Genomic DNA, 24657 nt, shown 5'->3' with positions numbered 1-24657 from the left:
TGTGTGCATGAGTCTGTGCCCAGCCTCTGCCCCCTACAGGGATGCCACTCGCCTGGGTGACGGCCCCTCCTAACAGCCTCATTTAACCTTATCACCTCTGTACGTTTTTAAAACGATTTTATTTATTTATTTGAGAAAGAGAGGGGGACGCATGAGCGAGGTGAGGGGCAGAGGGACAAGCAGGTTCCCTGCTCAGCGGGACTCCATCCCAGGACTCCAGGATCAGGACCTGAGCCGAAGGCAGACCCTTAACGGACTGAGCCACCCAGGTGCCCCTTCGTCACCTCTTTAAAGACCCAAATGCAGTCACATTCTGCGTTCCTGAGGGTTAAGCCTTCAACAGGTGACTCGGGAGGACATGCCAATCAGCCGGTAATAAATAGCACCGCAGGAAAGGTGGGCAGAGGCGAGGACACCTGCTTGTAAATGATCACCTATCTGGGAAATACAGAGGAGCCTGCCCCGGTTCCCACGCAGCGAGGCTGCGGGTCTCTGGGGGCGGGGGGCTAGGATTCCGCCCCCACCCCCGACCAGACACCTGGGGACCTTGGTGCTTGTCACAGCTGCAGGAGAGCTGCTACTGACGTCGAGTGGGCTGAGGTCAGAGATGCTGCTAAACGTCCCAAAGGTGGGAAGGGCCAAAGGCAAAGCCCCTAATTTGGGGGGATCTGGCCCCATTCCTTTCTTTTCACTTCACCTGGCCGCTTGGAGGAAGAAGCCGGTGGCGGGGAAAGAAGGCAGGAGGCTCCCCTGGGTGGAGCTGCCCCTGACACCTGTGCCCCTCCCCCCAGCCTCGGTGCTTGTCTGAGGCCATAGTTCTGCAGTTCCGCTTCCCCCTTAGAATTATCATTACTTTACTCTTCAGTTTTGTTTTTTTTTTAAGCTCCTCTGGGGTCCCGGAGGCCCCTCACAACATGGATGCATGTAGGTGGGGGGCTCCCCCATGGTGAAGGCCTCCGGCAGCCAGGGAATGGTCCTCCTGTGTCCCCTTCGCGCACCAGGACAGCCTCATTCCTTCCCTCCCCTTCCACTTCTTCTGGGGCTGGGTCTACATTTGGCCCCCTCCCCAGTGGCCCAGGGGGACCATCAAAACGCTCCTCACATCCCCAGGATGTGGAGCCCGAGCGGGGTTACGTTGTAACCCTACATGGGGCGGGGAAATGACAGCCAAGGAAGCGACAGGTGCACGGGGCCCCCGACAGGTGTTGGCAGGAGGCCCAAGGCCCGGGGAGGTGCAGGAAAGGTCTTGATGGTCCTGGTCCCGGCTCTGGGGAGGCCTCAGGGCACAGCTCAGCCCACCCCAAGGTGCCTCCTGGGCCGGGTCCTCGGCTCAGGCCCTCCCCTCGTGATCCCCTTGCTCCTCAACCGCTCGGCAGCCCCAGGGCCCTGGGCCTCCGACGGGCGCTCTGGAAGGCAGGGGGGAGAAAGTTTGCAGCTGAGCCCCTGCTCGGCCGGTTCCCCGCAACCAGCTCACGTAGGGAGTCGCGGGCAGAGGGTTCCCTGGGGGAGAGGCGCCCTGTGCACCAGGGGGACCACATGAGCTTCCCGAAGGAGGCCTCCGCTGGTCCCCCCGGGGCGCCGGGGCTGGGAGGGCCCTTCAGAGCTGCTCGGGTCAAGGCAAGAAACCCTTTGTGTCCCCACCCGGGCCGGTCATCATCGCGGGGGCCCTCCCGGGGAAGGGACATAAGCAGGGGAGGAGCCGGCCCCGGGAGACGCGAGGTAGGGCTAGAGCACGGCCCCGACGGCCAGGCCTGGGCGCGGCACCCCGGGGACTCTCCCACGGACACGGTCGTGAGCCAGAAACTTAGTACCTGGTACTAAGGTACCTTAGGGGTACTTAGGGGCGTGCCACCAGCTGCCCTCCGGGGCTCACCCGAGGAATCAAGAGGCGGCCGAGGAAGCTACCAGCGTGTACTTCTACTTTTCACCGAGAACTTTGCTCTCCCTGGAAGTCCCACTCCCAGCATCCTTAAGAAGCAAGACCGGCAAGAGGAAGGGGATGTCCGTTCTCCCTGGAAATGGGCGGGGTGGGGGAATGTGGGCCGGGGGGCAGAGGGGAAGCCCGTGCATCTGGGCCTGGGCTTTGGAAGGTGGGTCCCCGCGGGGGACGAGAGCGTGGTAGTCTCGGGACTGCCCCAAGGTCGCTGGGTGCCATTTCATGACCTCGCTGGTCTGAACAGGTGGTCTTATGGGAGTCGTAGTGAGGGGAATAAAGGCAGTAACGTGCGCCTATCACCCACCAAGTCCTGCCGGGGACACTTGCAGCCTCTTGTCCTCGCGACACCCTGCAGGGATCTACCGCTGTTAACCTCTCGTGCCCTAACCTGCCCACCTGTGAGAGGGACCTAGCGACTGGTCAGCCGTGGAGCCAGGCTGGAGCCCAGGAGGCTGTTGTGGCACCTGCAAGCTCGGCCGCCGTGCAGCCTTCGAAGGGCTCCCGTGGAGCGAGGCTGAGGAGGGCGGCGGGGGCTCTCGACTCCCGCAGGTGGGCTCCTGGCATCGGGTGACCCCACCCGGGAGGAGGAGAGAGACAAGGGGGTCACGGCTCAGTTGGGGACCAGCATCCTGCTTTGTAAACCAGGACTCAGGCCCAGGGAAGGGGGCGGGGAGAGGGCGGGCAGCCTCTGGAAGCACATCTGCTCTCCCACGACCCGCACCCACACCTGTAGGTCTCTTGGAAATGAGCGACAGATGGAAGGACAAGTTCCTGCCGCCGTAAGCGTATGGTCCAGGTAAACCATATGATGCACTCCTGTCGCGGTGTCCTCGGGTGGGCGGGAGCGGGGCTCCGGGAAACACCTGCTCCTTCCCCTCTCCTTGCAGGCCGAAATCTGGGGTTCGGAGAGGGGAGGTCACTCGCCCAGGGCTACACGGCTGGTTAGAGAGGTCCGCGCCCTTGCGCCACCACCGCGGTCCTGTTCAGGAAGCAAACTGTTTTGGAAGGTGGGGAGACAGGAGGGGATGGCTTGATTATCAGCGCAATCGATCAACAGAGTCACCATTTAATTAAAAAATATATCAAAACCTTTCTTGATAATGATCGACCTGTTACACTGGAGCAATTAAAGTGGTGATTTTATTTACTGAGTTACTGCCAACTCCTACAATTTTTTTTTCCTCTAATACCCTTGTGATAACTCAATTGGAAATATGTGGTAAGATGCCGTAATGATAATGCCTTTTCTTAAGATGACTTGAGCCATAGCCAACCAGGGAGTTCCTCTGATGGGTCTGTTGCACAACTGAGGTCCCCTTCGTGTCATTCTGTCTCCAATGGCTCTGGAGGGACCTGTCAGCAGTCTTAGAAGGGGCCTGTCTCTAACTGGTGAGACACACACCCATGTGTTCAACAGCTCTTTGGCTGTGGCCCATTAGAGGTAATTAGAAATGGATGCTTTCTGAGACTTAAATATTAACTTTTTAGAATTAGATTTTCATCAGAAATTTCACAGAACCGAAAACAGCCCTCGTACGCATTCTCAGGGAGCGAAAACTCCCCTGGAGTTGGCCGAGCAGACAAGCCCACACACTTCCTGGTCGTGGCGGGTGTGTGTCACCAGCCTTGAGGATGCCGGGCATTCAACAGGGAAATGATGAGCCTTTGTTCATTGAAAATGTCAACTGGCTCCATCTCCCTGGTTATGTCTCTGCCCCTGTGCATTTATGTCTCAAGACATTTTGTTGGAGAGACAGATGAGAAAACATTCCACGATCAATTAAATTTGGGAAATGCTACACACAATACTGCCCTCCCGGATTAACATACTAAAAGCTCTGAGATGTTCTGAATCAATAAATCAATTTAATTTTTGGTTCATCATTTTTCCAATTTATCTGACCACAGAACCCTGTCCTCATGTCATACCTATGAAAAACTTGAAGAATCCATTTTGAAAAACTCCTAATTGGGCATAACTGGATTGAAACCGATTATCAATCAAAGGAGGCATGGCTATAGAAGGAACCATCTGCCAGGGGTCGGGGGACCTGGATTCTGGTCTAGACTCTTCTGCTAATTAGCAACGTGACTTTGGGGAAATCATATCCTTCTGGAACTTAGTCTACTTGCCTATAAAATGAGAGCTGAAGTTAGATAATCCCTTAGACCCTTTGTGGTCTGAGGGACGGCAATTCTCAGGCTTGCTGAGATGCACCTGGCAGTGCAATAGCTGCTCTCGTGGCGTCCAACCACAGCTCATGTTGCCAGTCACAGTTCCTGCCTTGGAATGTCCCCAGGTCAGGTGAAGGGAGCCTTGGTCCCTGAGGCCACTCAGATGGGATTGCTGCCAGTGTGCACCTGGCCCACCGTGGGATGACGGCAGCCCTTGTCTGTGTGCCTTTTGGGACTCTGCCCTCCATGCAGATCTCTGCGGGGAGTGTTGCAGGAAACCTGGCTCCTCTACCCTGGAGCACAGGATCCAGATGGGGAAAGGAGCCCGGCCCACACAGGGATGCAAATGACCACATGTAGCAGCAGGTGTCCACAGCTGGCCAGTGCTCCGGGAGATCCCAAAAGGATCCTCATCAAGGACTCGATGACCATGGAGTTCCTCTATGGGGTGGAGGACTCAAGCAAGACCTGATTGGGCGGTAGAGTTCAGACAGGGGGATAGAAATGAGGATGGTCTGAAAAAGCACAACCACAGAGAGTCTATCTGGGAGCGTTGGCCAATACACTGGCTCAAGTTGTAGGCAGAAAGGGTAGGCAACGATGTAGAACCAGGAGCTGCAGACAGACCATAAAAGCCTTTAAATGTCATGTCGTCCGGCTCCGGTGTCATTCAGGCAATGGGGAGCCACTAAAATTTCTTAAGAAAAAATGGTATTTTTAGTAAACAGAACTTGGAACATGACTGAAGCTTGACAAAAGAGTGGGTGCCATCCTGGAGCTCCACTCATGGCCCTAGACATGGCGCCCTCATGAGTGGTCACCCTGCTTCCCAGCCCGTGGGTTCGCTCAGGCTCAACACTGCCCAGCCAAGGACATGTCGGGACAGAGCACCCAGTGCCAGCTCACACTCAAACAGGACTGAGCGCAAGGAGCCCCAGCTCCTCTAGGCCCAGAAGCAGTGATTGGAGGGAAGAATATTCCCGGAGCAGAAGCTTCAGGCGTGTGGGAAGGAGCCATGCAAACGCCACCTGAAGACAAGCTCCCTCTGCCGTCTAGACAACCAACCCATGCCTTGGGTTCGAATAGAGATGAAGCACGGTCATGGGGAGCTCTTGACTCCGGTGGTAACAAACAGTAACAGAATCTAACGCTTTCCGCTGCCGGGCATGGAAAGATGAGTGCGACGCTTAGGGAAGCTCCGTCCCGTGAAAGGCCAGGAGGTGGGTGGACACTCCCGGGAAAGCTTCCCTTCAGGCTCATGAAATGGCAAAGCTTGAGACTAAGCAACTCTTCAGGTGACTTTTAAATAATGTCCAAAAGACTGTATTTGGGGACATCTTGTCTTGGTAGGGCTGCTGTTCCGTGGAAGGGTCTAAGGATCAGGACCTTCAAGCTCTTTTGAAGGGTCTCAGGCACTTGTGGGTCTGCTGCCCAGAAAGACTTTTCTGAGCAGCTGTGTGCACCCCAGTGGAGTGAGACAGGACCCTCCAAATGAAGTCCTTGCTCAGGCACCTCACTCCGGTTCTTCTCCCTTCTTCGCTGTCAGGGTAGACACTCAGGCCGGGACGGACCCGTATCACCAGTGTCCTCTCCTCCAGCTGTGCCCCAAGGCTGCTAATGTCCACCTCCGTCCCCCACCCCCTAACCCCGTGATGTCCGTCAGCAGCGGGGAGGAGGTCTGCTCAGCTGTATGGACTGCAAGCACGTGGCTCAGGTCTCTGGACCACTCACCTGGGCGCTCCGTCGGAATGCTGGGCAGTCACACCTCTGCACACCATGCAGTGCCTTTGCCCCCGGCCCATGGTGGCCCTAACTCAAACTGGTACGAACACTAAGAGGGGTTTATTGACTTCCTGGGAAGTCCAAATGTAGGAGGGACTTGAAGGTCAGAGTGATGCTTTCCTTTCTGCTTCCCCATATTCTGCTGCTTGTGGCTTCAGCTTCATCGTCCGGTCACCTCCTCCCTCTGAGAGAGGCGGCTGTCGCAGCTCCAGACATGCCAGAGGAGCAAGAAGGGACCATCTCTCGTGGCTCTGTCTTGGAGAGAGGACACTTTCCCCAAATCACCACGGTCAACGACAGACCTGCACTCATTGGCTAGAATGAGCAGATGTGTAAGATTGGCCTGGAATACAAAGGTTGTGGTTGGAACGGGTGTTGGGAGGGCAACCTCGTAACCACTATGGCATGCAGCTGCATGAAGGAACGAGCTCTGTGCCCACCCCAGGTACGGACGTAGAGATGCTCTCACGTTAGGGCCAGTGTGAGCTAAAGAGTGAATTCCTTGCACGGGGGAGCGTCTGTCAATTGGGGTTCAAATCCCAACTCTGCCGCAGTGGAGGGCAGGGGGTCCTGGGGCAGCATTTCTTGACCTCTCTGGGTCTCATCTGTGATCAAAGGGATAATGAAAATTCTGAAATCGTGAAAGCTTATGAATATCAGTGGAGAGATCCCCTTGAGACACTCCTCCAGCCCTGGCACATGATGGTTCGTAGCAACCAATGGTGGGACTTTCCTGGCATGGCCGCAAGTGGGTTGGGTGGGCGTGCTCTGGCGTGGACGGTGTCTGCTCGCTCGGTGCTGAGCACGAATCCTTCCGATGCCTGCACCCAAAGCGAGCATCAGAAAAAGGAAGGTTTGGGGGCTTCCGTCTCTTTTGTTGAGCTTTTTGATGGATGTCACCCTCGAAAGATCCTTTACTTAATAACCGAGGAACCGTCACTTTGCTGTAACGTTATCTTGGCAAAAAAAAAGTTCTAATATACGTTCTTCCTCCAGCAAAAAAAAAAAAAAAAAGTCTGAAAGCTTCTGTGTCAGGACCTATTTTTAGTACTGTACAAGTCACATCTTCTCTCCTTGCTTTCTCCAGTCCCTCAGGACTTTTAGATTTACTATTTAAATATTTATAAACTGTTACAATTATTTATTAAAGGTTTATGTTGTTATTATATTTAGTATGGAATATGCATTTCTTCCTCCAAAAATAACAGGACTTTCCATTAAACGACATGCGTTAACGATGCAGTAAATTGTCTCTTAAAGCCACAGAGAAAGCTTCCCTCTCCTTTGACAACCCTAAGCACACTTATTTAAAAGTAGGGGCCCTACGTCACCTGAAAATGCATTGCTCCGGCCTCCCCTCGTGTTATCCTACGCGTGTTCAGGGAATTTTTAGTGCTTACACACAGAGAAATTGCAGCGTCAGGAACCACTGTGTAGTCAGGAACAATAGATAATAGATGCCTTTGGGGTTGGTGGCCCTGATTTCCTCCACGCCTGCTGTCGGCACATGTGTGTGCATGTGTAAGTGTGCATGCACTCGTGTTGCACGCATGCGTGTGGGTGCGCGTGCCTTCACCTTGTCTTAGGTTCACTGGTCCCTTCATTCCTGATCTAGTGCCCGCTAAGGCCGCGCCACGTCCAAGACACAGAAATGGCCAAGAAACGCTCTGCCCCGAGAGACCCAGGGGTCTGACGGAGGAGAAAACCAAACAAAACCAAACCAGGTAGTCAAGTGACAATTGTACGGGGTAATTATCAAGCAGTAGAGGCGTGTAGACGATGTGGTGCGAACAAGGAAGAGGAGCTGATCTTGTAGAGCAGGGATTGTCTGGTGTTTATGCGAGTCTGTAGGAATATCCACAAGGCTTACTTTGGGAAGAATTGGCTGGCTTTTTTTTTTTTTTTTTCTCCTTGGAATTAGATTTTTCTTCCACCACTCAGATGCTAACTCATCCATATGATTATGTTGCCCAGGCCATGGTCTGGCTCAGTGGTTATCAGCCAGGGGGCCGTTTTGCCCTCCAGAAGATTTTGGGCAATTTCTGGAACCATGCTGGGTTGTCACAACTGAGAGGGTGTTACTGGCATCTAGTGGGTAGAGGCCAGGGATGCTGTTGGACACCTTGCAGGAGCCAGCAAAGGACTGTCTGGCCCCAAGTCTCAACAGTGTCAACATCAAGGTTGGGGGGCACGTAGGTGTAGCTCAGACGGGTCTTGAGTCTGGTGAGACCCTTTGGACGAGGCCAGCAAGACTGCCTTGAGCTCCCCGGAGGGAGAGCCCCGTTTGGGCTCCGGGGGCCGGTGCTGGGCGGTGAGATGAGCACGGGCCCTTCCCTGTGACCTGGTAATCTCACGTCGAGGTGTGTTCACCCAGGCAAATGGCCGGAGTGGCCGGTAGCACGTTATGCACGGAGATGCTCAACGCTGCCGCAACAGCAGCCACCACGACGAAATTCAAAGCCTGAGTAGTCGACACTAACAGATCAGCTCAGTAAGTTAGGACGTGTGATGGGTGATGGATTTTAGGACGTCTTCGAGTAGCTTTAGGGACATATACGTTGTCCGTCATTTGAAATTCAGTGACAAAGACTGTCCTTCCCCAAACACGCATTCTCTCTCCTCTCTCTCTCTTTCTCTTTCTCTCTCCCTCTCTCTCTCTCTCTCTCTCACACACACACACACACACACACACACGACTGAGAGAAATAAACCTACGGATTAATCCTGTGTTGGTAGATGGTAAAATTAGAAGCGGTGTCTTTTTTTGAATGTACTTTAATTTTTCTGTATTCTCCAAGTTCTTGAGAATAAACAGTAACAGAAAAAAAAAACCACATTTTTTTTTCCTTACTTCACTTTCATTTTTTAAGAATTATTTCAATGTGAGTTATTTTTTAAAGAAGGCCCACGAGACCAGGAAACAAGGGCCAGGGCCTCGGGCACCAGATGCCAGGCATTCCGGTGACCCGTATCCCTTCCTGGACTTGCTTCTGGGGTACCCAGGGACCCCACCGACCTCTCCCTTCTCATCTTTCCGGGTGCTTCTGGGAGGCCAGTGAAAGGCTGGGGAAACGAAGTGTTTCAAGATCATCCCTCTCGTGGAAAGGATTTGATCAACACCGACCGGGCCGGGATCTAGCCAGAGGGTCCCCTTGTTCTTGGCAGGTCCTGGGACACCCAGGAGCCACCTCCCTGGGCCGTTGCTCTGTACGGATGAATGTCCCCACCTTTGCAGGAGGGAAGGAGAGGCCCCTTTAGTTACTCAGCCACAGAGGATTTGAGGCTTCGAGTAGATCCCACACACAGTCTGTTTTTGTTTGTGGCTGGAATCTGAGGGCTACACTTCCTGGCCCATTAGCCGAAGCGCTAGCACGTGCTCACTAATGAAATCAGTCCAGGAAAAGAGTGGCTAAAATTTCCAACAGGGGGCTGTCTTTGCCCTTCCACCTGCCCCCGGATGGGGGTTCCCAAGCTCCCGTGCAGAATCCAAATCCCACCAGACTCCGACTCCCTATTGTCTACTGCTCCAGGCGCTTCCACCCGCTGCTCTCTGACACATGCATATGCGCCCTCTGAATCTTGCTTTACGTTTGCTAGGAAACCAGCGAGCAAGCAAGCGAGTGAGCGAGTGAGCGAGCGCAGAAAAACAGCCTCCCCCCACCCCCAAATCCCTGGCACCTTTGCCTGCAGGCAGGCATCCACTTGCTTTTATAGAAAGGATTTGCTTGTAGGGAATCTGCCCAAGACCCATGCGAATCCAGAAATTTCGGGGGTTTGGCTTAGAAGACCCAGCGGGGCCTGGAACCAGGCAGAGCGATTTCAGCTCCGTGTGGCGTCTGCAGGAGTCGGCGTGGCCGCTGCCCATTTTTCCCACTCAGAGAGTAGGGGCGCCTACTAAATAATTGAAGTATTAGTAACAGTTTCTTTCCCCTTCTGCAGGCGCTCCCAAAGGTCTGCCGTTTTCTTTGCAGGAACAGTTGGCATTAAATACGCTGGGTGTCAGTGCAGCAGTGATGTGGTTAATTTTGACTGAATATTATGCTATATAACCACTTGGCATTTAACTTGAAAAATGGCTTTCTGCTTCACCTGTCAGCATACCCCGTTCTCATCAAATAAGTGAGTGAGAAAAATTTTTAAATTTCAATTTCCTGATGCTATTAGACACTACTTCTTCCATACTTAAACAGTTTAGCAGTGCATGTACAGGTTTTGGTATTCAGACCATGCCTCAGACTACATGCCATTACAATAGCTTTTTTGTTTAAAGGGTAAAGAGATGCATGGATCTTTATCTTGAGGTTAGGAAAATGTATTGCAGGAACACGGCCAATCAGGTTCTGAATAACTTTGAAACATGGTACCGTCACCCCCATGTAGTGCGAGCGCCTACAGTAGAGGGGTTGAGCCTGTCACGAGGCGCCTCCGAGGGGAGGTGAATGTGCAGCGTCATCCCGTACTTGGGGGCACATTGATCACTCGGGTGTGCATTAATCTATTTTTACTGTTTCTTTTGTCAATGATAATTCGGTAAACTTTGCCGGAGCCTCACATTCATGAACTCCCAATGCGTAAGATTAAAACCCCAGGCCCATCCACTTGCGGGAGTTAGAGATCTCCTGTTCTTCCGAGTTCCGACGTCTCGATTAGCACCGGCTTGCTTTGTTTACGCATCCTCAAGGTCGGAAGGGAGAGGAGGGGAGGCGGCGATCTTTGATTTCTGCCCCTCCGAGCCCACGTTAGGGTTGATTTGCCTTGAACAGGGCAGCCGAACGCCGAACGCGGCCTGTGGGGCGAAGCCGGGAGGGCCTAGCTGTGGCCCGGGAGCCAGAGCCAGCTGGGGCCAGCCTGACCCGGTTCTCTAACCCGACTGTGTTTTGTTTGGCAGAGTCGTCACGGAGACCCACAGAGCCCCAGACATTTACCATTTGGCCCTTTATGAAAACATTTGCAGCCCGCCCTCCGCCAATTTAAAATCTCAAACTTCTCTCTTGATTCCTGGGACTCATTTTTCCAGATCTTTGGTGGAGGTGTTTCTGGAAAGCATGAAACATCTTGGGTCAAGAAGGTATGCACTTGTAAAGAGGTTTTATTTTATTTTTTTTTTTACTTAGGCCAAAGGGGCTGGAGGGATAGGAAGGGACCTCTCCTTTTTTATTTTATTTTATTTTATTTTATTTTATTTTATTTTATTTTATTTTATTTTATTTTAATTTTATTTTATTATTATTTTATTATTTTATTTTATTTTTATTTTATTTTAGTATTTTAATTTATTTTATTTTATTATTTTATTTTAGTATTTTAATTTATTTTATTATTTTATTTTATTTTATATTTTATTTTATTTTATATTTTATTTTATATTTTATTTTATTTTTATTTTATCTTATTTTATTTCATCTTATTTTATTATTTTATTTTATTATTTTGTTTTATTTTATTATTTTATTTTATTTTATTATTTTATATTTATTCATGAGAGACCCAGACAGAGAGAGAGAGAGAGGCAGAGACACAGGTCGAGGGAGAAGCAGGCTCCATGGGGGGAGCCCGATGTGGGACTCGATTCTGATCTCTGGGATCACGACCTGAGTCAAAGGCAGATACCTAACCACTGAGTCACCCAGGGATCCCAAGAACTACTTGTTTCAGATGAGAAAACAGGTCGAAAGGGTTTCTGAGACCTGTGGAAGCCACACCGCAAGTTAATGATGGATTTGGGACTAGAAGCACAAAGGCCACTTTACTTAGGAGTGTCAGGGTTTCAGTTAGTAAATGTGAATTGAAAAAAAAAAAAATGTCCCCAGCACACAGCACCCCATCAGTCCTTGCTGAATATTATTCTCCTCCTTTTTGTCTCTCGCCCTGTGCCCCATGCCCTGGTTTCCCTGTTCCAGCGACGCCCAGACCCGGTTCCAGCCGCCGGCCCCGCAGGTCACTGGTCCCGGTGGGAAGCGCGCGCCGCATCTCCTGGTAACGGGCTCCGTATCTGGGCCCAGCGGCTTCAGGTGTCTGCCCGACAGGAGGCCTGTGTCCTTCCTGCTCAGTCTCAGCCCTAGGGGGCCTTGACTCTGTCCCTAGAGGCCCACCGAGCAAGAAGGAGGACGGCTGGAAATCAATACATGGATTGCACCCCTTCGAGGCTTGCCATGTGTCACCCCCGACCTGCACGGGTGTCCTGGGGCTCCTGCGAGGCTGCACTCATGTCTCCACGGGCCTCCTGGGTCTCCACCTCGACCCCTGAACATAGTGTTTCAAGTTCTGAGAGGCTGAGTGTGGGGGGAGAGCGAGCGGGAGCGCAGGCCCCCACACCTGTCCAAGGCGCTGGGCCCGGGGCTGCTGTGACGCCAGGTGCCGATAGCCTGAGCCCTCTGTGGTCACCGGGTGGCTGTACCCCGCTGGCCTCCTGGTGAGGCAGGGGGCCACTCCCAGGACGAGACCGGCCCTCAGCCCTGCTCTCCTCTCAAGTCCAGTGAGAAGGAAGGGGAGCAAATTAGCCCAGACAGTCAACATATGGCCTCCAGGGGTGGTGCAAGCTCAGCAAATGCCCTTTCAGGACCCTCATTTGTCCGCCCCCTGGCGTGTCCCCTGAGCGCCAGGCACGGTGTGAAGGGAGACGGGAGGGGAGCTGACATCTCCTGCCCCAAGGAGCTCTGCAGCCCCTGCTTAGCGGCTTAGTGATGGGGAGTTGGAAGCCTGCACTGGAGCAGGTGCCAGAACCCAGGTGCTGGCAGGTGCACAGCGGGAGCGGCCGCGGGAACAGGTGACTGCCGTGTTCTCTGGGGCACTGAGGAAGGGCCGCCCGGGGCCGGTGGGGCCGCGGCCAAGATGCAGCCACTGGCCCATGTGCCCACCTGCACAACCTGAGGCTCACACTCGGGCTCAGCGTCTGAAGCCCCTTCTTGCGAAGGGAGACTCTCGGGACAGCAGGATGGGGATGGTGAGAGGTGGGGGGGCGAGTCCAATGAGGAAGAAAGCCCCCCTGGGACTGTCCAGGTGACAGGTGGCTTCCCAGGTGTGATGGAGGCAAGCAGTCAGGAGGGCAGGTGTCTGAGCCAGCAGGGCCCTGGGCCTCCTCACCTGGGTGGGATGGCTGGGGAGCACCCAGGTGTTCTCTTTATTTTTTATTATCATTTTTAAAGATTTTATTTATTTATTAGAGACAAAGAGAGATGCAGAGACCCAGGCAGAGGGAGAAGCAAGCTCCATGCAGGGAGCCCGACGCAGGACTCGATCCTGTGACTCCAGGATCACGCCCTTGGCAGAAGGCAGGCTTTAAGCCGCTGAGCCCCCCAGGGATCCCAGGTGTTCTCTTTAAATGCTGTCGAAGCCACAGGTGGAGTCCGACACGGCTCAGCAAGGCCATCTCCCGGGCCTTCGGGCCAACCCGGCAGCGGGCTTGTGTGGCCACTACAGGAGGCCAAATGACCTTTCCCAACGGAGCCCCAGGAGTTTCCACGGGGCTGGGAGACAACCTCCCACCAGCCCTGGGCTTTGGCGGGCGGTGCCACCCCCTCCAGGGCTCGCGCCCCGACCGACCGGCCCGCCCGGAGCATCCCGGAGCCCCGAGCTGATTGTGAATGAGCCTCAAGGTCCGCCGGTGTCACCGCCGCTGATTTACGGCCCGCACCACACCTCGCACTTTCTGTTGTGCGCTAATGTCCTGTCCTTCATATCTTTCTTTAATCATGAGAGAGTAATTGCAGATAGTTAAACACTCGAGCTTCCTGCAGGAATTTCTATACTGGGTTTTATAGGCCTTTTATAACAGAACAAATCACAGTTTGGATGAAATTCTGGGAATTCTCTTGCAGGATAATCATGCTCAGATTGCCTCCCCACTGCTAGCTTAATGCGGCTGTCCAAGTTTGGGATTTACTGGGGAGCCAATTTGTTTTAAGAAATTAACAAAACCAATACCTAAGTACCGCACTGAACATAAAGTTTTTATTCATTTTGGTGAAAGGGAAAAAAAGAGAGAGAGAGAGAAAAAAAAAAAAAGACACCCAACGTTCTACTACTCACCAAAAGGCTCTTGAAAATCATTTTTATGAAATTGAATCTCTCTCCCCAAATGATTCGCTCATGCTAAGCGGAATGCAGCACGGCCTTGCAGCAATCGCTCCCTCGTATTTGTCTGTTAACCGGCTCGCACTTCGCAGGCTTGGCCTGACCCAGAAGTCTCGTTGCACCATCTTTATACTTTTTAAATTTTATTTATTTAGGTTTCTACGGAAACGTGGGAGGCCGCGTCGACGAGAGAGGATTCTCACTGGGGGGCGGCGGGGGGCGTACGAGGCCTCTGAGAATCTAGACATGCAGAAAAGGACTCGCACCCCTCATACCCTATACCCTACGTGTACGCAAATCCTAGCTTTTCCTTTTCTTCTTTTTTTTTCTTTTTTCTTTTTTCCCAAAATGTGACCTAGAAATGAGAAAACAAGAGGAAGAAGAATGTGCTTTCACGGAGTTGGATGTACAGAAACCTCTTTGAAAAGCTCAGTCCGGGGGATCCCTGGGTGGCTTCGTGGTTGAGCACCTGCCTTCTGCTCGGGGCGTGACCCCGGAGTCCCGGGATCGAGTCCTGTGTCGGGCTCCCTGCATGCGGCCTGCTTCTCCCTCTGCCTGTGTCTCTCCCCCTCTCTCTCTCTGCGTCTCTCATGAATAAATAAATAAAATCTTAAAAAAAAAAAAAAAAGAAGAAAAGCTCAGTCTTGGCTCCTGGGCCTAGAGACTTGTCTTGCACCCTTTGCGCTCACTGGAGGAGCCCGAGTCCGCTCTGTGCTGGACACAGTTCTCTCTCCTCCCTCTCACAGCTCCTGGGGAAACAGACTTTATTTAAAGCATCTCTTTCTCGTCTGCCTGGAGCTGCAAAGCCGTGGACGGATCTGTCCAAGGAATTCCCTTTCCACGTGTCCAGGACCCACGAGGGTCCCAACTTTGTTCTCAGAAAGGCAAGTCTCCCTGTTGGACATTGACTGAATCTGCCCCCTGGCCAGGGCAGGTGCAAGGGGACTGTGGGAAGGGTCCCGGGTCCAACCGCAGCAGGGGTGCGGGAGCCCTGAAGGGCCGTCTTAGTCTGACCTCAGTGCAAGCGGCCACCGAGGGGCGCAGAGATGCGGCGGGGCCAGCAGGTGACCCTGGTTGGGGGGCAGCCCCGTGGGCAGTGCTCCCAGCCCCACCCCAGGCAGGTGCACCCGGCACGGCTGTGAGATGCGGAGGAGAAGGAGAGCCCGCCGGTGGCACGAGGGAGTGGGCACCTGTGCAGAGAAGGGGCACGGAGGAAGGACTCAGCACAGCACCTGCTGTGAGGGCGTGGCCTTGGGTGCTTGGTTAGGGGGCAGGGGGGCGACTGCCGCTGGTCGCGCCTGGGAGACACTTGGCGCTCCCAAGACCCACATGGGTTGACTTTATCTCTCTCGGCAACGACATTCCCTGACACTGGTCACCACCCCAACTGGCCTCCTGGACATGCCAGAGAGGGGGCTCCAGGGGACGAAGTCGCCACATTTCTCACTGGTTCCAGCCCCAGGCAGGCCGGCTCCTGGGTGTGCAGGCTGTGTGCACCCGGCCTAGGTGCTGGCGTGCAGGCCTCCCACACTCCCCCAGTGCCCCTGCCCCCACCAGCCGGGCCGCACCTGAGGAGCTCTTGGCCGGCTCCTGCAGGTCTTGGCCACCCACGATGCGATGACCTTGGAGCCGGACCGACGTTGGACTTGATCCTGCACATTCCAGGCTAGTGGTTGGCTTCCGAGTGGGGTACGGGCCCACGGGTGCCCGGGGCTAAAGCCTGGAGAGCCCTTCCCAGCCCCGAGGGCTGCGTCCCAGGCTCCCTGGGCCATCTGGTATGACAGCTGGATCCCAGCAGACTTTGCTTCTAAAGCCTTGGTGGCACCTTCCACTCTGGACTTGCCCCAGGAGTCCAGGCCGCTGCGGGACCTTGGTATCTGCTTGTCTCCCCTGGGGTTCTGGCCTGGAACTCAGAACACGGGGGGCCTTGAGACGGTCACGGGGGGAGAGCCCGGAGGTAGAGCCGCCGGACACTCCACTGGGGCGCGTGGCCAGCTCCAGCAGGTGCACCCGCAGGTGTGGCCTCTCCGCCTGGTGCCCGCATCCTCAGTGCCCCCGCTGGCCCATGTTCACCGGCAGGAGGCTCAGACTCTGCAGACCACCCTAAGGGGGCTGGCTGCAGGGTCCCCATCAGAGCACAAGACCCCTTCTCTCCAGGGAAAACGTCTCAGTGGGTGCTGACCCCGCCTGCCTGGGAATGCTTTCCGGTCTCTCACCAAGGATGAAGTAGGCCCCTAGGGTGCACCTTCCTGGGGCGAAGAGCCGCGGTTACAGCGGGCAAGACAAAGCCCTGGCTCTCCGGGATCCTAAGCTCAGCCAGTCGGGTAAGGACCACCCAGAAGCATGCAGATAAAGATCACTTAGACGGTGACAAAAGAGGGATGGGGTACAGGTGTCATGTCAGGTGTTGCAGTCGGGGACAGTCTCCTGATGGAGAAGCAGCCGTGCAGGGACGTGGAGGGCATTCCAGGCAGAGGGAAGCGCAAGGCCACCGGCTGGGCGTCAGTGCGCTGGGGGTCAGGGAAGCACCTGCCAGGCCAGGTCGAGCCTGCGGACCGCGGCGAGGACTCTGAGCATCACCCGACGTGTGGGAGACACGCCAGGAGGGCTGAGGAGCGTGCCCCGCTATGGACTGCCGCGGACCCCGTCACGACGTGGAAAATGCATCTTCAGCCCAGGCCTGCGCCGACGGGGATCTGGGGACACTGTTGTCTGGGAAGAGTAAGTTTTTAATAACCAGTTTTTATTTTTTTGAAGATTTTATTTATTTATTCGTGAGAGACACAGAGACACAGGCAGAGACACAGGCAGAGGGAGAAGCAGGCTCCCTGCAGGGACCCCGATGAGGGACTCGATCCCGGGACCCCGGGGTCACGCCCTGGGCCAAAAAGATGCTCAACCACGGAGCCCCCCAGGTGCCCCAAATTACCAGGTTTTATTCCTCAGCCTCCCCAGCAGGGCCTGGACTCGGGTGGAGGGAAGGTGCTCCCCGTCTTCTGTCCCCCTCCTCCCCGGCTGCAGACAATGGGGCAGGAGCCCATCACCTTTTCCCACGCGGTTTGGCGACGCGGCGGCTGAATTAAATCTCACCAGTTAAATCCTACCGGGGGGCCGCAGGTCCAGAGCCCTCCCTGGGCTGAACAGGAAAGATTGCGGGCTTTTGGGGCCTCGCTAATTCCATTGTGCGGCTTCAATGTCACTGTATTTAAATCCCCGTCACAGGGCCCTTAAGGACAGCCAGTTTTGTTCACCGTCTATACAACCGCTGCTTGGCTAGCACCGGCCCGAACACCACCAGGGAAGGACGGACCCTGTCTGGCCAACTGGACATCCAGTTTGCTAAAGGAACAAAGAATGTTCCCGCCTCCCCCTGGCATATGTGCATATTAAAAAATTTATTGAGCCCATTTTAATATCCTTCCGACTGACGGGAGGGTTTTAAGACCTTTCTAAGTGTAGTCGCCATAAATCCCGTCTGTATTTCACCCAGATATACAAAATCCAAAGGCTTTTTGATGGAGGGAGGAGAATCACCTGGCCCACACCTTGGGTTTTGGTGGCTCGGTTCCCGACAGCATCAACAACAAGAAAAAAAAAAAAAAAAGAAAGAAAAAGAAAACCCTGCATTGTAGCAATCAGCCTTCTAATGAGCCTCTAACTTGGTTTCTACTTTATCCCAAAGGTATAGGGAATAGCACTGCTTTTTTTAAAATATCAAGAAAACATCATTTGCTCTAAAATGTCCCTAAAAGCAGGTCTAAATTGCCAATAAAGGCTGGGTAATTGTATCAGCATGGATCAGAAAGCATTTCTCAGGCCCGATGAAAGAGTTTGCAGGGCTGAGGAAGTGCGCACGGGTCCTGGGAAGCCGCCTGGCCCAGCCAGGCCAAGGGAGGGATTTTCAACACAATGCAATTTCCCTTTGAAAGCCACATGCCTTCCTCTCCCCCTCATTTTGCTCTAATTTGCTAAACTTAATTTCTCCCCCCGTTGTCTGTAAACTCAGGTTAGATCAGAGAAACTTTCCGGCTGCCTGGTTTTGAAGAGCGCACCTTCCTTGTGGCCCCTCGTAAACCCCCCGGGTCTGGATTCATTATTTCTCTCCCCATCCGTCCGGGTCAATGGCTTCGGGCCCAAAAAGGCGAAAGGCGCATGGGAGGCTTGTCTTCTTCACCGCGCGACCCGTCCTGCCCTCCACCTCAGAGTTCCATAATCACTTGACTAGCAAACACATATACAGTATAAATATTTAAGAAAAAGTAAATTCCATTAAGCTGCTATATGATAGATGCAGTGGTAGGTACTTATCTTTGAAATATTAAACTCTAGACATTTATATCCATACAAAAAAGAGTTTCCTGCCATTTGATGAGAATTATGTGCCTGGCACTAATAAAATATTAAACTCCAATTTAAAAGATAAGTATCTTATCCACTTTTTTCATAATAAAACACTTTACGGAGCTCAGGAAAAGCCAATATGCATCAGAATTTCCATACAATACTGTATTTACAAACTTTCATAAAAGTTTTGTGTCTGCATTTATCAGTGACTGGTTTTACACCAGCATCCTGATTATTCTCCCTAATGACATGGTGCATTTCAATAATGCATGATGGAAGGTGTACAAACAGCCTTTGTTTTTGTGGATGGTAATCCCGTAGTTTGGGTTAGGGCTCTCGCTGTCAGTTAATTAAATGGAGGTGGTCACTGAGATTGCATTATCCTTTTCAGTCCCCATTATATAAATTAATGTCAAACTGATGCAATGTTTCATGTTTAAAATAACAGATACAAGTGTTAAAAATTATAGCCTGCAGTTTTCCTATTTGACAATGCATTATTTTCAGCTGCAAATGTCAGTTTCTAACCCCTGCCAAGAATATTGTGGCGAGGGCAACGAGTAATAAGTGTGAGTTATCAAATGTGGTGTCTTTTGAAATTTGCCCTGTGCTGCCGGGGTGGGGGTGGGGGAGCCGTCGATGAGTAGGTGGGGACTAATAGAGCCTCCCCCTCCGGAGCCCCGTGGGGTGAGGAACGGGGAGAGGGCGGTCAGCGTTTCCCCTACAAGAGCTGCCTTGGGAGCCCAGCGTGTGGGCCCTGGCACCGGCCTGGAGGGCCCGCCCTGGGTGGGGTCCTCGGGTGCCTCTGCTGGGGACAGCTCAGGGGCGGGAGCTAGAACTTTGTGACATTTTCTTTTTTTTCTTTTTTAATATTTTATTTATTTATGCATGAGACACAGAGAGAGAGAGGCAGAGACACAGGCAGAGGGAGAAGCAGGCTCCCTGCAGGGACCCTGACGTGGGACTCGATCCGGGGACCCCAGGGTCACGCCCTGGGGCGTGAAGGCAGATGCTCAACCCCTGAGCCACCCAGGCGTCCCTTTGTGACGTTTTCAAATGGCCTGACCTAGGTGACCTGGCCCTCCTGAGCCCCACCCAGCCTGTTCCTTCTAACCTCAATCTCACCCTCGGCTTAGATGCTGCGGAGCTGCACCCAGGGTGCACCCAGGGTGTTCCCTGCACCCAGGGAACCTTCCTGACCGCTCGGTCTCCCACCGCAGGAGTCGCCCATGGAAGCCTCCAGGTCCCTGCGGAGATCGGCTTCCACCAAAGGATCTCTATTAGCAGCCTTCTCCTCTCCCTTCTTTGTTTTGATAGATGTCAAAAGACAGCTCTGCCTTAAGAAATGTAATTACTCGGGAGGATGATTGGAAGTAAAAAGCTAGGACAGGTAAATAGCGTGAGGTTTTAAATCAACAACAAAAACTCGCCGCAGGGGCGAGAGCTCCAGTCCCCTCCCGGGCAGGCTTGGGGCGGACACGCCGAGGGGACCTTCGCTCCTGAGCTGCGTCCCCGGGCTCCCGAGCGAGCCCGTGCTTTCGGCCTGGGCGACTGTGCGACAGAGGCCCGGCCGGGCTTCCGACGTCCGCAGGTGCCAGAGCGACAGTGGGCACTCGGACGCCGTGGCCCCCCCCCCCGGGCAGGGGCCTGCATTCCTGGTGACCTCTCGGCTTCCACCCCTCGCTGGAGAGGGGGTGACACTTGCCCCCCTGCAGCCCGCCGACGCTCACCCGAGGCGGCCAGCTGTCCTGGGACGGTCACCCGTGCAGCACCTTGCGGAAAAGCACCGTCCAGCAGAGGCGGCTCCTCCACGGAAACTTTACAATAATAAACGTCCCGTAGCCGGCGGGACAGCACATGGGCGAGTCATCTACCCATCGGCTGTGGGTCCCGCCAAAGCAGAGCAAAACGGGGCTTTATTTTCTCCTGTGAATATTAGCGTATGTGGCTTTTTTTTTTTTTTTTTTTTCTGCAGAGGGGAGGGGACCTTTGGTAAAAGTGACAAGTGGCTCTTGCCTTTTGCTTGGCTGCAGACATCAGCTCATTCTCGAACAAGAGCTCTTTCCCCTTCCCTTCCAGGAGACGAGCAGTGGAAGAGCTCCTGATTTCTGTAAATCACCGTAGAAACAATGGGCTGCAATTATCATCACGTTTGAAAAGCATCCACTAATTACACTCAGGATAAACTGCACTTAATACCTATGATACCTATTATGAGCAAATCAGTGTGATGCCCTAGCATGCTCTGATCCCTTTATCTTCCAATATTTGGAAGAAATAATTGCTCTGTAAAGAGTTTCTTAAAAGCCTGGCCTGCTGGGGTTCCCTCTGGCAGCTGTTCCAAGGGCTGCAGTCTGAAGGGGATGTCACGGCCCGGGCTCTTCTTTATTTTTTTTTTGGGGGGGGGCGGTGGGATTGGGGATGCAACAGAGTCTTGCCTCAGCTACTCACTAGTGTGACTACCCATGAGTTTTCTGACCTCCTGAGCCCCTGACTCCTTCTCCACGAACTGGGGGAGAGAATGAGACTCCCCTTGTTGGGTTATTAGGAGGATTAAATGTGTCAATACGTGGAAAGTGTTTCAATTGTTGTTCGGTGTGATTTAGAGGTTCTGGAAGGCTTCGTTACAGCCCCTCATGGGGCTGACAGGGTTGACACTGAGGATGGTGTCATCTGGTGGCGGAGTGGGGAGGGTGAGGGGGGCGGTCTGGGGTCTGGTCGGGTGCTCCGCAGTGGAGGTCTGCTCGCTCTGGGCTTCTGTGGCATCCTCTGGAGGCTCTGGAAGGAGGCCTTGCTTGGGGCGCTCCCGTTCTACAGATTGCTGGGGTCCGGGAAGCTGGAATCAAGCAAGAGTGCTACACTCCCAGGCTCACCAGGAGACTCAGGTGAAGCAGATCCCACAAAAGGGGGCCTCGGGAAGTCACCTGCATGCAAAAGGAGGTATTGATGGCAACACAAGACTTTGTTGTTAAAAACATAGTTCTCATTTTTTTTTTTTTAAGATCTTTTTTATTTATTCCTGAGAGACACGGAGAGAGAGGCAGAGATACAGGCAGAGGGAGAAGCAGGCTCCATGCGGGGAGCCCAATGCAGGACTCGATCCTGGCACCCCGGGATCACGCCCTGAGCCCAAGGCAGCCGCTCCACCGCGGAGCCCCCCGGGCACCCCGACACGGTTCTCATGTAAGTCTTGTTTGGCACCTGCTGAGTATCCCTCTTGCAGCCCCACTGCCTCTGCCTTACCCGCCTTCATGCCCCCGAGTGACCCCCGCATACACCAGGCCCCACGCGCTCTGGTGGAAAGTGGGGGCCTCCCCATCACCCCGGGGCTCACTTCCAGCTCTGGGGCGCGCCCCCCTCTCTGGCCTCGCCTCTCCTCACTGGCCCTTTCTCCTCATGCCCCAGCCAACTGCAACTTGCATCTCATTCCTGCAAAAGGCCACGCCGGCCCCCCTCTCTAGTCTGCCGGGCTCTGAGCCGCCGTGGATGCGGACCCTAGAGCTAGGCCTCTGGGGTTCCAGAGAAGCTGTGGGGCCTTGGCCCGGCCGCCTCATTTCTCCGAGCGTCAGTTTTCCCACCAATAATCCAGAGTATCTACCTCACAGGGTTGTGCTGGGGGTCAGTCGGTCAAAATACAAACAGTGCTAGGGGTCTTGGGTGCCCTTTTTTTTTTTTTTTTCTTGTGAGATGAGCCTGAAGAAAGAGTGACTCCTGGGAGATTGAAGACGAGTCCTCCGAGGTGGGAGAGGCTGCTTCTCTTTTCTGTCTGGGGTCCCTTGAGCATTTAGCTTCCAGCTTCCCTTCCCAGGAAGCCTCTCTCGCTCCCCCATGCCACCCCACAGCTCTAGCTGCGCACGATTCACTAGTGGGTCTCCCAAGTCATGGTTGGAGTGGGACCTTGGGGAACCAGAGAAATCCAAGGCCATAGGGGCCCTCGTCATTTCCAGATCCAGCCTTTGGAATTACCGATACGCCGTCATTGCTTTTATTCATATAACCTGGTATGAGATTGTAGCATCACCGCGGACCATTCTAGTCTTGCTCTAATGTTCTTTTTGTCTGGGGCGGGGGATACAAAGCAGAGAGAAGGAGTGCAGTTTTCTATAAGATGACTTTTAATGAAGAAAAATTAGTCGGGGGTCTAACTGGTGGGGGCTCAGTGGTTGAGCGCTTGCCTTGGGCTCAGGCCGTGACCCCGGGATCCGGGATCAAGTCCCCCATCGGGCTCCCTGCGTGGAGCCTGCTCCTCCCTCTGCCTGTGTCTCTGCCTCTCTCTTTCTCTGTGTCTCTCATGAATAAATAAATAAAATCTTAAAAAAAAAAAAGAAAAGAAAAGTTAGCTGGAAAAAGAAAAAGAAGAAGACTACAAAGGAGATGATGGAGGAGGAGGAGAAAAAGAAGGGGAGAGAGGGAAGAGGCGCTACGGAAAAGGAGGAAAAAAGGAGGAGATGAGACGGAGGGAGGGAGAGTGAGAAAGTTGAGAACCCCCGTCTCGCTTCCCTGGGCCCAGCTCACTTTCTATCATACAACTTGAAGCTGATCTCATGGAAAATTTGATGCCTGAAATCTGAACTATCTGTTCTGTGTGACAAGGACGGGGTGGGTGGCTTCTGTCTGCGATTTAAGGTAAAATTAACGCATATGCTTCGTCGGTATTTTCACAGTATAAGACTTCCAGCCAAATGCGAGTGTTTCCACACACTTCCTTCTTGAGAAGACAGATTTGCATATGCATTAAGGCCATTTTATCAGAATGCACACGCAGAGGAATGACACATCTCATTGACAGCGCCCGGGTGACGGATAACTCCACACAAAACATACATTTGAGAGGAAAATAGGAGGAGGAATAGAATTAAGGGCCAGTGTGCGAGCGGCATCGTGTTTTGTGTGAGGAACCACAGATTGGCTCTCCTGACTCACTTCCCGGCTCTGGCTCTGCGGGAGTCGTGAGTCAGGTGGTGACAGGTGCTTCTGATCCATCTACCTGTGCTTCCAGGGCCTGGGGCGGGGGGTGGTTGGGGGGTGCTGCTGGGCTCCAGCGGCTTTGAGGATCGCTGAGGCAGGGAGGCCTACCCGCCCCGTGGTACCTGCAGTCCCATCCCTGGCCACCTTGCCTACTTCCTCCCGGGTCACCTCGCTCAGGTGTTCAGGCCCCAAGGATGGGGCCTCTGACCGAGCCGGTCCCACCTCTCAGAAGGCTCCTACTGCAGAGTCATAGGAGGTGTGCAGAGGACGGGCTACAGCGATGCTCATGCCACTTAAGCTCTGGGGCCCTGCACTCACCGGTTCCTTTCCACTGATTCAGTTCCCAGCACAGATTTTGCCTTTGCAGAGAGACCTTTGTCACGTTGCCCCCAGCCCGGGTCACTGTCCTCTCCAGCCTGGCGTCGTAGACCTTAACGACTCCGGAAAACCGTCCCATTCATTGCTTCATTCACTCACTCACCCACGTCCCACATCTGACTCTCGGAGAGCCCAGGGCTGTGGTGTGGCCGCATCCACAGCCCCTCGCGGCGGGTCTGTGGCCAATGGCATTTGGATGAATGAGTGGCTGCCCTTAGACTACCCAGGACCTTCTCTACCCCCAGGATACGTCATTTGCTTCTCCGGAATTCCGCGCCCCCTTATGAAGGGTGGAGGGGTTGGCCTGGGGTATTGGATGGTTCTGCCCACGCCTGTTACGCGGCAGGCGCTGTGCTAGGCCCGAGGTCCAGCGAAGAGCAAGACAGGTGCCACCTCTGCCTTGACGGAGAGGACGGGGGATAGAAGCCACCGACACTTACCGGGAAATCACACAACCATTTAATGAGAACGGTGGCGGGTAATTAAGAGGCTTTGTGAGTGCAACGTCATTGGTGTTGCGCTGAGGAGCCTCTGGGTGGCTGCCAAGGCCCTGTCCACGACCAGCAGGCCTTCCGGCTCCTTTGACCGCCCACCGCCAGGAGGCCGGGTCCCGCCTCGGTGCCTCGGAGGGTGGGCACGCTCAGAGGGGCACGGTGGCCTGTGGCCTCCCGGGGACCGCAGCCTCTGTCTCCCAGGCAGTCACGTCCTGCCCCCTCCCCCTACCACCCATATCGCTAAGCCCAAGGGCGCCGGGGAGCCTCCCACCCAGGCAGCCGTGTTACCACTTGGAATGCCTTCCTGTCTGCTGTGCCAGCTGAGCGACTGCCTCCAGCGATGAGGGGGGAATGGGGGTGCAAAGGGAAGTGGATGGCCTCGCGCCCGCGGTGTCAGATGCGGGGCTGATCGTGCCAGCTCAGGCAGGGTCTTCACGTTCTAATCATCTGGGAAATCCAAGTTGAGAAACACAGGCAAACCCAAGCCTTCCCTTTTGATGAAATGCC

Source organism: Canis aureus, chromosome 1 (assembly GCF_053574225.1).
Source record: "Canis aureus isolate CA01 chromosome 1, VMU_Caureus_v.1.0, whole genome shotgun sequence".
In the NCBI taxonomy this organism is placed as follows: Eukaryota; Metazoa; Chordata; class Mammalia; order Carnivora; family Canidae; genus Canis; species Canis aureus.
This window is presented reverse-complemented; position numbering follows the sequence as displayed.